The sequence below is a fragment of the Phaethon aethereus genome (assembly GCF_964289735.1).
Source record: "Phaethon aethereus genome assembly, chromosome: 5".
Taxonomy (NCBI): domain Eukaryota; kingdom Metazoa; phylum Chordata; class Aves; order Phaethontiformes; family Phaethontidae; genus Phaethon; species Phaethon aethereus.
The window spans coordinates 17,861,805-17,877,885 of record NC_138579.1 but is presented as its reverse complement, the minus strand read 5'-3'; positions in this window follow the sequence as shown (position 1 = coordinate 17,877,885).

Here is a 16,081-nt window from a genome sequence, read left to right as displayed (position 1 = left end):
CACTGCATGACTCCACTGCTTTTGATACCTGACATAGCTCATCCAGGGTTCCTTTAGATATCTTTGAAAACAGCTGTTTTGCACAAAGTAGACATAGTCTGGGAAGCAAGCAAATCTGGCAAGACTATCTCATGATGCCTCCTGTGACAACCAGCTCAAGGCAATACTGATATTACAGTATGAAAAAAGAAGCAAAAATGTAATTGACTTTGGAAGAATTTACAAGCAACAGCAGTTGTATAGCATAATAAGGTCCTTGTCCTTTCTGACTACTAATTCAAAGGAGTTTTTCATAAAAACACTAGACAACATTGCACTAGGAGATGAATTACTGATAATTAGAAAACAGAGAGGTCATTGCTCATTATAAATTGTATCCTGGTGCACAGACCCATGTGATGATTAAAACTCTGAAATTGCAACTAAAGAAAAATTTCGGACAGTGGAAATCACAGAAGTGAAATTCAAAGTTTGCAGCAACAAGCACACTGAGGAAATCTGTGAATAAGAGGTATGGATAAATAAATGGATGAAAAAACTGTGCACTTACTGAAAGCACCATCTGTAAAAGTATATTATACCCTTGCTCTCTGGTCTCAGGGCAATGAACTCACTGGAAAGGGAAATGAGACAAAATAACTGAGAAAAAACTTGAGCAAAGCACTCCCTGGAATGCAGATTAGATCTGAGAGGTGACCTCTACATGGGCCATACTTTTGACTAAAATGAACGTAATTCTTAACAGGGCATACTTCATATTTGAACAAGAAACAGCTTCTTCCTTTCTGGAAAGTTGCAGGTGAAGATTTATTCACACTGCCTGGAAAAATAATATGTATTTTTTTCAAATTAGTATTTTCACTCCTGTGAAATAGCCTTAGGGTGAAATATTACAGCTACATATGTGGTTGTTCTACTGATCCATTGCACCAACCCATTGTTCAGGAGATACGCTGTTTCCATCTATACTATTGCAACTATTTGTGGTTGTATTCAGAAGGCTAAACTCCATTATCTCAACTCTGACAGGCTGAAAAGTTAAATTCTGATCTGGACTTTGCATTGTTTAGCAATAAGCAAACAAATGAGCAAAATGGGATTTGTCATGTGCAGATATTTAATCTAGCAGAAAACAGTCAATCTGAATGCCAAGGGAACTGTAGGCCTGCACAACTCTAAAGAAATTAAATTGTTTATTCGTGACGCTGGGTGCGCCCGTCACATCATGATTGTAATGAAAATCACAGTTATAAAATTAATGGTCATAACGAGCACATGTTCAGTGGTCCATGGAGATCATCATCCAAGGACAGACATATATGCTGAGGATTAAACAGCACCTCAAAATTCTGAGAGACAGACAGAAAAAGGACATAGGCTTTGCTTCTCTTCCTGAAAAGGCTTCTGTCAGGCAATGTTGACACTAGCCCAAAGATAATGAGCTCTAGGACAATAAACAATGGGAACCAATAGTAATGATATTGGAAGAGGGAGCTACATGTCCGGAAGGCAAAGGACCTCAGATATGTACTGAACCTGGTTAGTCAGGGTAACTAGTACTCTGGCTCCGGGTGATTGGAACTGTTCGCAACATCATTGCATGGCTAATACTTCTGAGGTGGGGAGAAAAGGACCAGTGATGAAAATCATACCTATAGTGGTTTAACTGTGTGGACACAGAAGATGTATGGTGCATCACTGAAGAAGCCGTGTGAGTTACAACTGTGGCACTAAATGAAAAGGGAATTGCCTTCATCATAATTGCCATGTAACACATGCTAGATGATGTATGCCCCAAATGATTCAGCTCAATTGTTCCACAAATTGTTTTTTTGGCAGCAATCTTATGAAAATCTTCAAAAGCTAAATATGCCTTTAAGCCTGTTTGGAAGCGGAGAGATTATAACCGCATTGACACTGGGCATGGGAAAGCTGGTTGACAAGATGTTCTGTAGAGCTGTGATGGCGGATCAGTGGCACAGCACAGCTGCTCTGCTTCCACTGTTGGAAGGAGGATTCAGTATCCTTACTCTGGGCATATCCATTGCTCCACAAACAGCACACCCTGTTTCACATGCTGCACGCATAGGCACCACCTTGTCATGTTGGGCACCCCTTTCTCTGTCACCTCCTCTAGCTGCCTGAGCAGCCCAGCAAGCGATCTCTCTGATGGAGTGGCATTTGGGACAAACTCTCTCTCCACAGAAAAGACTAACACATGTAGACACCGGAAATGTGAATTTGCTAGGAAAAATTCCAAAGCATCACAAGGGGAGAGACATACCTTCTAGAGAAAGAAAACAAAAAGAAAACCAGGTAACTTTGTTTTCCTCAGGCCATAACAAGACCGAAACCTCCCACAGACATGTGTCACTTCTAGCTCTTCAATCAATGTACAACCCAGTCATTGAAGAATGTATATATTATAGATCTATGTATGTATGTATTTTAAAAGTTACCTAATAATGGGCTGTGGCATGAAAGGGAAGAAAAAAAGCAACGGTTGCTCAAGAGCTGTTAAGTGAAGAGGCAGTCTGCAACAGCTCCTAAAGCAGGAGCAGCTTTGCAAGTGCAGGACAGGAAAAAATATGAAGGGACTCACATTTTGGGCTCATCCGGTGGTGGTTGCAGCTTCCTGGAGATGGCCTCATCCAAGCAAGCTAATGACAACAGGAGCCCTCCTCCCTGATTTCAGCAGGGTCTGGATCAGGTCCCCGCTGCAGCGCTGGGCTTCCCTACACTCTGCAGGGCAAACTGCAGACTCAGGAATGGTTCACGTGATGGCAAAATGATGTCGAGAATTTATGTTTTGCCTCAGCTGTTCACAGCCTGGTGCAATCTAAAGACATTATCTCTTAACTCCTGCAGGATTGCAGCAGCCTGCTTTTGTTGCTGAAGGACAAAAGATGGGGCCTAATCCAAACCCAGCTGAAGTCAGCAGAGAAAACTCCAACTGTTGCAGCTTTTTGAAGGCTTTTTGAGGGAAACAAGTTTCAATCCCTTGGAGCTTCCTTCATGTATCACAAGCTTTGTTTATAATTTTGTCCATTGCAATAGTTTCCCGAACCTGTGGGAATTAGAACAGGTACTGCAAGATAAGCAAGTCTGGGAGTCTGTAGACGCCAGATACTCTCTGATAAGTCCTTGTATATATGCTCAAATCCTGCAGGAAAAATGCACTAATCTACCTTTCTTTCATGTAGGAGCAGGTTACCTTTCATTTACTGCAGGGTAACAGTGGTCACTCAAGAAAATATATATAGGACAGTGTCCAACAAGGTGGCTCTCGTACTCCAGTGCAAACAATATCATACGGAAAAAAAGCAGACAGCAGCTCCTGCTTTTGTTGTGAGAGCAGTTCCAGGTTTGCTGGCTGGGTTTTTACCAGCTCCTTGAAAAAATGGGCTGTATATTACATATAAAAAGGTATGGTAGTGTTATTTTTCACATCAAGTCACGATTAATTTATATTTCTAAATAACTCCAAGCATTAAAAGACATTTTGCTCTTCACTCCTGCCAGTTTTAAGGCACTTATCCAATGGGTTTGGAAGCTTAATGGGATTTCCTTCATAGTTCTAAAAATACCATTCCAATTTTTGCTAAAATTTCTTTTTTCTAAAAGAAAACCTGTGCTTGCCAAAGCATACATTCTCCAGATAGAGCAACCATTGTCAGCAGTCTCTGCAGTTTGGCTCAACGTGATAAATGTTGACTGGAAGGCGTAAGGTAATATTTTCAGAAATGCCATCATGTTTTCAGAGCCTATGTCCCATTTTCAAAAGTGAATGAAGTTCTAAGGAGTCAGATTTTCAAAGGAATTTAGCATACAAAGAAATTTGAGTTTTCATCAACATATATGCCTGTTTGTAATCAATTTGAGCACTTTAGATGCAGAGGGCTCTTATTTTTATGTGCATGAACATTTTCAAAAATCCATTCATTGAAAGCTACAGTTCTGATGCTTTACAGAATTGGATTCTCAAATATTAAAATATTTTTATTGAGATATTGCTATATCTTTCAGAACTAAAGGAGAACAAAGAAATAAAAAGAGAAAGGAACTCTGAGATTACAAATACAGTTCTATGAATTAGATACCCACAGAGCACGGGGTTTGCTAATTAAACCATAGATACAGATATTTCAGCACTAACAATTATAAGTATGGTTTTAATTGGATTTCTTTTACTATGTTATATATTTCAGCTCTCCTGCTTGATGAACCAACCAACACTGGGCAAGTATTATAAACACATTTTAAGTGAAAATGAAATGGAACCACTGAAAAGGTGAGTGGCAGCAAGTTAAAGTGACTAAGAGAAAAAAAAGCAAAAGGTTAGAACTGGAGACAAAGAGGAGACAAGGGGCTTCTGAAAATGAGGTTAAACATTAGCCACACCATACTGTCAGTTTTACATCTATGCAAAATAACATCAAACCATTCATAGTCCTGTTATTTTCTTTTAAAAAATACAATGCAGAACTTTGTGAAAGGAGATAAAATAAAAGATCACTCTGTTTTAGAGGCAGAAGTCTCTCCAAATATCTCATTAATGCATGAAGTATAATATTAACTACGTTCTTTGTCTTCCTGCAACAACTGAATAAATCAATGTCTCTAAATTATGTGTAGAAAAACATTTCAGTAAAAAATCAACATAAAATACTATTTAGCTAAAAATCTTTTCCCAATCTCTTCTCTTGGGGGACATTTCATCCCCCAAAGGAGTTTCACAATAACATACACTACACTACACACTAATACAAATGCACTTTGATTCTTACTAAGACGATACTGAGTACTGGGTTGCAAGTAATACCCTTCTAAGATCCCTTTCTGTTTGTGTACAACGTTTTGCTATGGTAAACGTATACCACACAAACAAGTTGCTAAGAGATAACACAGATTGTGAAATTACGGTACATTAGCAGCAACTGCTTGGATGCCCATGTAATCTTACCCCCATTGAGTGTAATGTAGTTTCCACCTCAACGGATGGGTGGCAAAGGTCTTACATGTACCATAAAGAGAAGCCATTGGGTGGAGTAGGTAACATGCTGTAAATCCACACCCCAACTTGCCTCATGGTAATTTGTCCGCGCAGGTATCCCTCGGGTTGCCTGGAGATGGATTTTTTTTCCCTTTTCAAAGAAAACAAGGAAACTGTACCTGATGAAAGACAAAATGAAATGTTTATAGAAAGTGCAAGGCACTTCACTGTTGCAAATAACTGAAAGGTTAGAAGCCATATGTGAAAATTTATCTCTAAGCAGCGAGTTATTTGAAACAGTATATCATCTTCTGTTCTGTTAAAATTGAAAACTGCTTTTAAATTCTTCTAATGGAAATCCACAGTCTGAGTTCCCAAAGTGAATGTTTGATTTTGAAGTCTTTGTGAACTCAGAAGTCCCTAGCACAAAAAAGAGCTGAGATGTACAAGGACCATGGTACTAACCCCCTAAAAGTGAAACAAAGTTATACCCTGAAAAACCTAGCACTACCCTCTGTAGTAAACTCAGTTTATGATTCTGGAACTCTGTTAACTAGGCAAAATATATAATTTTTCTTTTTTCTTATGGTTTGTATATATATTTTGTCAGATAAATGAGCTAAAGACAAAACACTGTGAGAGCATTTTTTATTTGCTTGGGATTTGGGGTTTTGTTTTTGTTTTTTACTGAACTTCGTGAATCTAAAAAAGGCTCTCTTTTGCAAACATAGTTATATTTTTAAGTAAAGCATTACAAAATCAATACTGTCATGCACAAAAATGAGTATGTTTATCTGTATATATGTTCACCTATCTCTGTACTAAACTCACTTTGCAGTTGAACTTACCTGCAGGCATGTTTTGTTGGCACAAGTTTTATTCAGTTGGTATTTAGTTCTAAAAGCATCACTCTTTTTTCCTTTAAAGATCAAAATCCTGTGGTGTGGCCAGCCTTTTGACAGTGTATAGTTCCTCTTTAGATAGTTTTTACTCTTGAGACAGAAACTACGTCAGCTAAGTAAGCGTTGCAGGAATCATCTTAAATTTTAAAACATATTTTTAGGTAGAAAAGAGAGTAGAATCAACAGGTAGAAAACCAGATGGTTTTGGGATGATGTGCTACGATATTTTATCCACTCTTCTTACTCATTATATATCTGAGATCAAAGACTTACCCTGTGTAGTATTAAACCAATTAGTAGCTAACAGGAGAAGGAAGTCAGGGGAAAAAAATGTAAGAGGGAGCAGAGAGGGATTAGCAGAAAAGTAAAAGAGTGTTTATTTGTATGCCTGAATCTTCCAGCCCACACAGCCTTAAACTGGCTGACTAACTACACCACTGTCTTCACTTGCTGACTTGACTTTATTTCCATGCGGATTAGTTTTGTATGTTCCAAGAACTCTCTCTTTTTGAACTGGAATTCTGTGGCTTGAAAAGCAAACAAATGTCTGGTCATTCAGGAAACTTCATGATGCAACAACTCTCAACACAATAACCACTTTGAACTACATGAAGATCCATAGTATAGAAGGCCAAAGAGAACAAAACCTGCCATGACCTCAACAAAGCTACAATCATCTGCTTTGTGTCAATACAGGGCACAAAGCAACAAGCACAGAGCCAAGTTCAAGCTCTACAGTTAGACAGGCATCTACGTGTAGATGAAGGGCTCAGCCGTAACTCCCTCCTGATGCAGGAGTGACAGACACACCCACATCAATGACTGGAGATTTACTTAAGTGAGGCATGCAGGGCCAGTACAGCAGGATAGGTGCAACAGCACAGTATGCATCCCGCCAGACAAAACTCCATTGCTATTTGAAGAAGTTCCTATTAAACTCTTGCGTCATCCTTGGTACCACTCGGAAGGAAGGAATGTGTTTATGGCACAAGTTAACAGGCCTGCCCACACCCTTGTCATGGGGGAAGGCACTGCCCAAGCAGCATGAAAAGAGGTCAAGCCGCAAGATGAAGCCCGCAACAGAAACAAATGGCAAAAATACATGCCAATATCAACTTTGAAGTAGGTAAAGCAATGTAAGGCACAAACAACATCAGGCCCGAAGATATCATCTGATGCAGCGAGTGCCTATAACTTGCCTGTCGGTGTTATGGTAACAGAAGTATGTTACATGCTCCCTAACACACAGAGGAACACAGGACTGCGCCGTTGTCACAAGCGATAGCTCCAGACCAATAGGACTCTGGTGGAGATTGACGTATATCTGGAGAGATGGGTGCTACTCCGAAAGCAGATAAAGCAAGACTGTTCAGGTCAGTTCGTAACAAGCAAACAGCTGGGGAAGCAGTGCTCCCTCTTCCTGTACACTCCAATCTCCACCTGCTTTTATAGCATGGTCTTTCCTGATTTCCATCATATACTTCCTCATCACTTCCCTTTTACCACGCATAACTTCTCACTCTCCCTCAGATTATTCTTCACATGAGCTTTCTTTGACCACTCCCATTATAAAAACATCCCACCCTGAGCCAGCTTGTTTCATCGGTATCACTCCATCTTCTTTTCATTCTGAAGCTCTTTGAACACAACCTTTATAGTTTCTACCTGGGGCTTCTCTCCTTGTGTGGTTCCTTCCCTTTGCAAATGAAGCTGTTTTACCAGAATATTTAATAATACTTCTGTAGCTAAGAGGTACCTCAGTAACCTGCTTTATGGGAAAGGAGGGGGGGAATCTGTGTGCAACTTATACATTCTAGTTGATGTTATACAGTTGTTATGAAAGTCTTGAATCATGGAAGGCCTCATTATATGGGGAATCCACCATTTGTTTACAAAGGCTGCATCACATCCCTCACAGACAAAGCACAATAATGAGTTGTTATAACTTTAATGACAACCTATTCAAAGAGCTCTGGCACAATTAGTTGGACGAAGTCTAAAGAAACCAGCTGAATTCTCTGTGTGAAATGCAGAGCAAAACAAAGGAAATCAGGCCTTCAAGGAAGGAAATCACAAGAATCAGAGGCTGGATAGAGTGACATTAGTAATGAACAGGAAACTTGGGTAGGAGTGATGGGCTCTGTGTAGATGCAGGAACTTAGCCCTAAATTAATACAAACTAAGCAAAATGTGAGGGACAGGGCATACAAATGCCTGAGGGCAAAAGGTAGTCTTGTTCTTCTTGGATTTCTATGATTTCCTCTGGTTCTTTTCTGACCTTAATTATTCCTTCAATATGTGCCTCAGAGATGACATCCTGCAACAAAGTCTAGCTGAATATCTGCTTTTGGGCTACTCACCAACCTGATAGCTGATGTCACAAACACTTGGTCTTTGGCTAAACAAATTATTGAGGAATCTAGTCAATGCATCACCCTTCAGTTTTGGGTCTTCAGGCAAACTTGTGCAATGCCACAGTTCATTTACCTGTCCCAAATGTACATGCCTTTAAAATTCTACCGTGACTTAAGGATACCATTTTCCAAACTCTAAAGGAAGTTCTCCTTTTTCCAGTCAGAACTTGTGAGAAAACAAAAAAAGCAAACAGCTCAATTTTTTTCTTAAATTCATTTTTCTTCATATTATGCTTGAATTTGCATTCTCTTAAGAATATGCGGCTGACATTTTGTAAGGTCAAAGGCAACTTACTATGCTGTCCCTAACTATGATTAGCACTGGTTCTTTAGGGATACAGTATAAAGGCTGACACTTCCCTCGCACCTTGTGCAATCACTATTTTAGGGTTTTCCTGAGCCAGAGGTTGCCTCCACGGTTGACTAGCCCTTGACAGAAGAAAAGCATATGATTTTTTTCAAACAGTTTCTGAACCATTTATACTTTTGGCATCCTGTCATAAGGAGTTTCACTATTTAATTCTGTGCTGCATGAGGAATTATTTCCTTTAGCTTGCTGTAAACCTGGCACCTAGTAATTTACTTGGGCTTCCTTTAGTTCTTGCAGTAGAGAAAATACAAAGGGAAGAAGATTCTGAGAAATAGGGATTGAGCAGAGGGAATGGGATGGCTTTCAAATTGCACTCCTGCCCGACTTCCCACCTACTCAAATCTTCCCCTTCCTCCTATAAGAGGGTCTACATGAAAGACCTTAACCATTAAAGAAGTTGTCCATGCCTCTTTACTCACAACAGCTTAAAGAAATTGAATGTCTTTATTGAGAGATTCTGTCACATAATTTTTAGAAGTTCACGTAGAGTATGTCAACCAAATCTATTAATCTGTGAAACATGATTCTTTTATAAATAAACTATGCTGGTTCTTCCACCATACATTGTTATTTTTTCTATGTCCACTAATTTTATCCTTTATTATAGTTCCTAATAAGTTGCTTGGTGTAAAAGTTGTACGTAGCGGTGCACACTTCCCTGGATCCTCCCCTACCCAAAACCCTTTAAAGAAGACTAGGATCACATTTGGACGAAGGTGTGGTGATGTTCCCATCTATTTTTCCCCTGTTTTTTCTCGATTGTTTCTACAACATTGTCCAGATGACTCAATGTTCTAAAATCTTTTCCAACAGCATGTTTAAGTAAATTTGTTTTCAGGAAGATTGCTCTCTTGAGAAACCAATTCTCCTTCAGAGGATCTGTTTCACTGTACAGGGTGTGTGTTAATATTAACTGTGTCTAAACATCCTCTGTTACTGTGTTTGTGCCATCACCCTTTGGAACTTCAGACCCATAGGAATCCATGGAAATGACAGGAAGATCATGATCACAACTAAGCTAAAAATAAAGCTTGTAATCTCAGATATAAATATAGAGAGTTCATGATGTAAAGAAAACACCTGGTCTTGAAGAACTTGTTTGTGGCCTTACACTATCACCTTTCCAGTTCCTGATGTGGATTTTATAGAATACTGGCTTTGATTTTCCTTCTCCTCTATGCCTTATCCCTGGATATTTCATCCACAAAGGCAGCTACACTATTAGTAAATCTCAGGTCTGCCCATTTTAGCGAAGCTTAAATCTTAGCCTGTTTCTCTGCCATCTCTTTATTGCTTAAACTCCATGTTGAGCTCACTGTAGCAAAATAAAAACTCTTAAATATTCCTCAAAAACAATTTCACTACTGCCTACCATGCACATATCAGAGCAGGGGCAGCTACAGTCTGAAATGTCTGCACAGCCATGAGGACACGATGCTGTTGAGAGACATGGAAGCACACACCACACCAGCTAAAACTAACATGGAGATTAGAACTGCCCCAGTTTTTCCTCCCAGGAAATATGTGTCTGGACACCATTACAATCTTGTTTGCTTGAAAGACTTATAACCTGTTTCTTTTCCTCAGATCTCCTTAAGGTTTTCGCAAGCAGTCTAGTTTAAGTCCTGTAGATTATTTTCTTTATGTAACTTGCTTATATTTTGTCATTGTTGTCCATACACACAGCAAAAATTTTACCCAAGTATACCGACAAGTCCTTTCCTGCTCCTGACAAATGAACTCCTGCAAGGATTTTTCAAAAATGTCACACCGTCCTTCTCTATGCATCTCTTCACTCTCTCTTCCTTTTAGTTATATCAAATATGAACTCTTTATCTTCTTTTCAGAGCCTTTTTTAGTCTTTCCACTCCCTAAATCTCTCATTCAATGTCAAAGGACAACTCTTGCCCTTTATGCCCCTCCCCATCATTCCAGCATTACATTTTCAAACAAGCACTTTCATGTATTGTCCCATCTTGGCACTAACGTTTTGAAGGAGTTCCCTGCAATTATTGACACAGCCATTTAGTTGTTCTTTTTTTAATCTTCCTTGTACTTTCCTTTGTTATGCTGCTTCTATGGTAGAGAAGAGCGATTACACTGTTCATTGAGAGCACTGCAAATCACACTAGACAGTAGGGTCTCATTGCTGCCACTGCTGCTCATCAGCCTGCCTACTTTCATCTTTCCTCTCTTGTCTAATTAAATTGGACGTTCCTAGGCACGGTCTTTTGTGCGTGTGTATTTGTGATTAGCAATGCCAAAACCACAACAGTGATGAGATACCACTACACAGTTCAAGATGCAAGGCCCGAGGAGCAACTAATTTGAGCAAGTATGCTAAATACATATGGCACAAGAACCATGTCTGATTTCACTGAAGATAGAAAGGGAAATTACTGATACCAATATTGCAAGATGGCATCCTTAAACACTCGAAAGCAGCAACAACATCCAGATGAGCAAGCATCTTTGTGATTCATTCCTACCTGCCTGTTGATAAAGAATATTACAGGCAGCTATTGTGATTATCACCTTCTCCACCAAACGTTGGTAAGAATTTCATCCTCACTGAGGCTTGACAGTGAGCAAAGGACAGTCAAAGGAAACATGAATGTGACGAGTTCTTACACTGCTGCAGCTGACTACCAAAAGGACCCCAGCTCCTCTGCATTTTCTCCTCTTCTGTGTTTGCTAAATACTTTGTCGTCTCCTATATTGCATTTTTATTGTTTTCCACATAGTGCATATAGGTGGGATGTTCTCATATCCTTGTTCAACACAGTATTATTTGCTCAGTTAGACCGTTCATACAGCCCCATGTTTTCCATGATATTAAAGAAAGTAAACTGAGAGAAGGAACAAGAAGTATGCATGGCAAAGCTTGTTTAATACATGGTCTTATTACATTGAGCTTCATCTTTGTATTCCTTTCAGTTCTTGTTTTTCTAATTCACTGCGGCACCTGCCTAAAATCAGATTACAAATTCACTGGGTCAGGTGCACCACTTTTGCCAAGTGCTTTGTGCAAAGTCTATGCAAATCGTAGACATCAATCATCACCATAGTACTAATAAATGCAAATTAAATGCTGCTCCAGGAGATATTCCCTGAGAATAGTAACAGTCAGCATTTATGTAGGACTTCCCCCCCACCCCCCAGACTGCAAATACATTAGTTAATTAATTGAGGCTGAATGACAATGCCATAATTAGCCAAGCCCAGGCTGCTCTTAACAGTGATGGGGCTACCAACATAATGAAGGCATTAGTACCCATTGCCTTTTCACTGGATAGAATTAAAATATTGTTTATGCACAGAATGATTGGTCTTATGACAGCACCAAGTCCATATAGAATTGTAAGGAACATGGGACATGGACAGAAAGAACTTGCATCTTCACTCATCAGCTGGCAACCACTACATGTAATCTACAGAAACAGTGTCTGAACAACACTAGAAGGTGCAGTTGGTTTAGCCTTACATAAACGTAGGGACAACACACAGGGATCTACAGACTGACTGTTGTATATAGTACACATCATAAGGATGTGGAGTTACAGTCATTAAGGAACCATACATCATTCAGGATATACACTAACCCTACTGTGTGTTTAGAAGCTTACAGAAAACAGGTGAGTCCAAAAGAAATAATCACAGAATAATTATGGTTGGAAAAGACCTTTAAGATCATCACGTCTAACTGTTAACCCACCACCACCATGCCCACTAAAGTTGGGGGAGTCGTTCCTATTGTGTTAACCACAGACTATCAATGACTGTCTATGCCAGGGAAGTCCTTTCTTTTTCATGTACCTTTTCTTAGGCAGTTAGAGGCTAAACAACCAACAAGCTCATGAGTTTAATCACTTGTAAGAAACCAGGCTCTTTAGTTACAAAGCTGATTGTGTCAAATCAGCTATATATAGCTGAGTGGGCTATATGAAATAGAAATTAAATTAATCATCTACTTAGAGCATCACAGTCTCTAGAAGCAATATAGTCCATGACAAGAATGTGTATCAGTAGACAACTGATACTATACTACCTCCTGAAGTGAGTCTATGCCAGTCATATGTGGGACATAACATGTACAAATAAGGAATACTTCAAAAGTTCAAAGAGAACAGGAGTGTTTCAGTCCCTGATTTCTCACCAATCCAAATGATACATCCTGCATTAGGGAATAATACTGTCTTTGGTCATGCTGTCATCACTTTCTACACTATCTTCATGTTTGGCATATGCATGATTATACAGGTGCCAAGGAAGGTCATGCTACTATGTTACTGCAAAAAAAGGTTTCCTCTCCAGATTTTTTTTTCAGCATCAGAGGCAAACCAACTCAGGACTGCCCATGAACTATCACCTATGTGCAAACCTCCCAGTTACACCAGCTTTGCCCCAAGAAATTGATGTGGCAGGCACAGGAGCTGTATGTCTGCCCAGTGAAGGTAATTGTGTGCACAAGTGGCTGACATGCCCTATTTCCTCAGTCATCCATCATACATGCAAACTTGTTGAATCCTGGGAGGTATCATTAAGGGCTATGAGCAGTGGGCTAAATTCTGTCCTATGCCTTAAACTCTTGGAGTTAAGGAAAAAGTGACCTAAAGCCATTATAGCTGCTTCTGAGTATCTCTTGCAGCTCAAGTGACCCTCTAGGATGATTAGGAGTTCTGATGCTGTTCTCATTTACCACAGCCTCAGAAAAGCTGCCAGCCAAATGTCTCACAGTTCACCTGCCTTTACTTTTCTCCTGTTATTTGTTTTTCTCCTCTCCCAGAGAACAGCAAGCTGGAAGCTGCGAGCAGGCAATGTGTGCCATCTCCAGGCTGCTCCTAATATGAAGAAATATCCCCAGGGGTGCAATTTTTCAGGATCCCTATATATGACCTGTAGTTCTGTAATTTGATCTTTCTTTCTGGTCTTTCAAATAGAAAAACATTCAGATATTTAAGAAAAAGTCAAAGCCTTGCTGTCACTGGCTCTCAAAAATTCAACCTATTCTGTCTAGTGCTTTACCAATTGGCTGCAGAATATGCCATACTATGGGGAAAAAAATAAACACTGTTAGAGAAAAGGAGTATATTTTCATGTAGGCTGAAATCTTGCATCAAATGCATCAGGCAAATACCACTTGGAACTTGCAGTTCTCAGCATCCCCATTGCTGATATTATCATCAAAAGCCATGAAACAAGTCAAGTCTGGTGATAAGAGCTATGCCCGTCACTAGTGAAGCATCATACAGTTATCAAAACACCCAATCACTGCCATCACCAACTGATGTTTATCCCAGGCACACCAAAACTACTTAAGCTGACAACCGTGCACAAAATTAAGTTACATGCTTTGCATGCACCTGCTGAAAAAAAAAAATCTACTGGATGTTCCCTGTCTACCAAAGAAAATGGACTGAATGTAAACAATATGCATCAGAGATTTATTTGTGCATGAAAACAATTGAAGATCAATTTATTTGCAGTTTGTAATGTATTCACCCCTCTCTATGCTAGTTTTCTCTATTTATCATAGTGCTTCAGCACTTCTCTAGCTGTAGGGATAGCAGAAATTCAGCATATCTTGGTGGCAGTCATTTTCTGTGGACTGCTGTGTAGAGAGCTGTGCTGGGAGACAACAGGAAGAAAGATGATCTGTAAGGCAGTTTCAATGGAAACATTTGCCTTTTTCCTCACTCTCAGTTCTTTCCTTCAGTAGGAGAAGGTATCTATCTGGCCACTTTCCCAACATTTTACCATGTTCTGAAGGTCCCTTTTTCTTCCCAGAGGATGAAAGGAGATGCACCTACATCCAGCCACTACCAGGTGAAAGGATGATACTCAGCTCCAGCATTGGCAGCTAGAGACTGCTATGGTAAGAACAGAGCTACATTAGTCTTCATTAGTGAAAAAGAGGTTTCCTATAATCATTTGACACATGCACATCAAACTATAGGTGATGAGGAAGTACAGCAGTGGCCTAGTGAATAAGCTGGCCTTAACAAAAAGAAGCTCCACAAGCAATCCCACCAAAAAGTGGACTTCTAAAGAGATGCTGAAGGACAAGAAGTAGGCTCCTCCACTCATTTAGTGTGTGATACATAGGTTTTTGCAAAACCTATACCTGATCTGGCATGAGAATTTAGACCACAACACAAATGCCGACAATAATGAAGATGCTGATCACACACACGTAGTTTGGTTGCCATTTGGATAAACACACCATCACAGTCTGAATGAACTAATCAGAGCTGGGCTGTACATGAGGAATCTTGCTTGTCACCAACAGGTCTCTCAGTTTGCTCCTAACAGCCTACTGGAAAGGAGAAACATGTCAGATAGCTGCACAGCTACTGTTTTTGAAGTTCATGAGAGAAGGGACACACAGGGCACTGTAGAACATCTATGCCTTTTATCACTGCCTTGTGGTGCTCATAGTAAAAATTATGTAAAAAACATAAAAAATTATGTAAAAGTGTTCTGCATGCTCTACTCTCCTGCATCTTGCAACAAACGCTGGTACACAGGCACACCCATGCTTTTGCTTAAGATCTCTTGGTATCTGCCATACAGTATGTATGTATGTGTGTGTACTTGTATACATATATACACACACATACTTCCTGCAGAACTTCCTATGAGTTCTCTTGAGTATTTCTGTGACATTGTCCTTCTTATTCCCTTCTGCAAACCATTTTGTTGCATATGGCAGAGAAGGGACTTGCAGATATCCTGTTCAACTGGAACCCTTGGGTGGAGTAATGCTGTTGGCTGAAGTACCTTCTGTTTTCTCTCCTCCTTTAGGCGTAGTCCCATCTCTGGTTATCTACAAGGCTTTATCACTGCTATTCCTAAACTCTGGCATTGCTCATCTGCAGATGACTTACATACATGCCACTGCTGGCTCCTCAGTGTCCTGCTGCACAACCCTTCTAACCAGAAAGTCAAGCACTGTTTGACCTTACTTCACCGCTTTAGGGCCACTAGGAGCCAATGTATTTCTCCCTGGATATATGTGTTGGGAGAAGGGCAATGCCAGGGAGGAGCCAGCCCCTGAGATACAGAAAGTCTCAATGTGATGGGTACAATCACAGGCAAGCTTGTTTCTGGTACCAAGGGACTGAGGTAGTCAGAAAATCCAAAGGGCACTTTCTGCACATCTGACTTTGCAGGTTCCTTCTCTCCAAGACTGCCTGTTAGCTTTCTTCAGTTCCCTGCCTGATGTTCTTCATATCTCAGGCTTCCTCAACAAGCCCTCTTTCCATCCTCGTGCACTGTTCTTCTACTCTGAATCACAGAATGGTTGAGGTTGGAAGGGATCTCTGGAGGTCATCTTGTCCAACCTCACTGCTCAAGCAGGGTCACCTAGAATAGGTTGCCCAGGACTATGTCCAGATGGCTT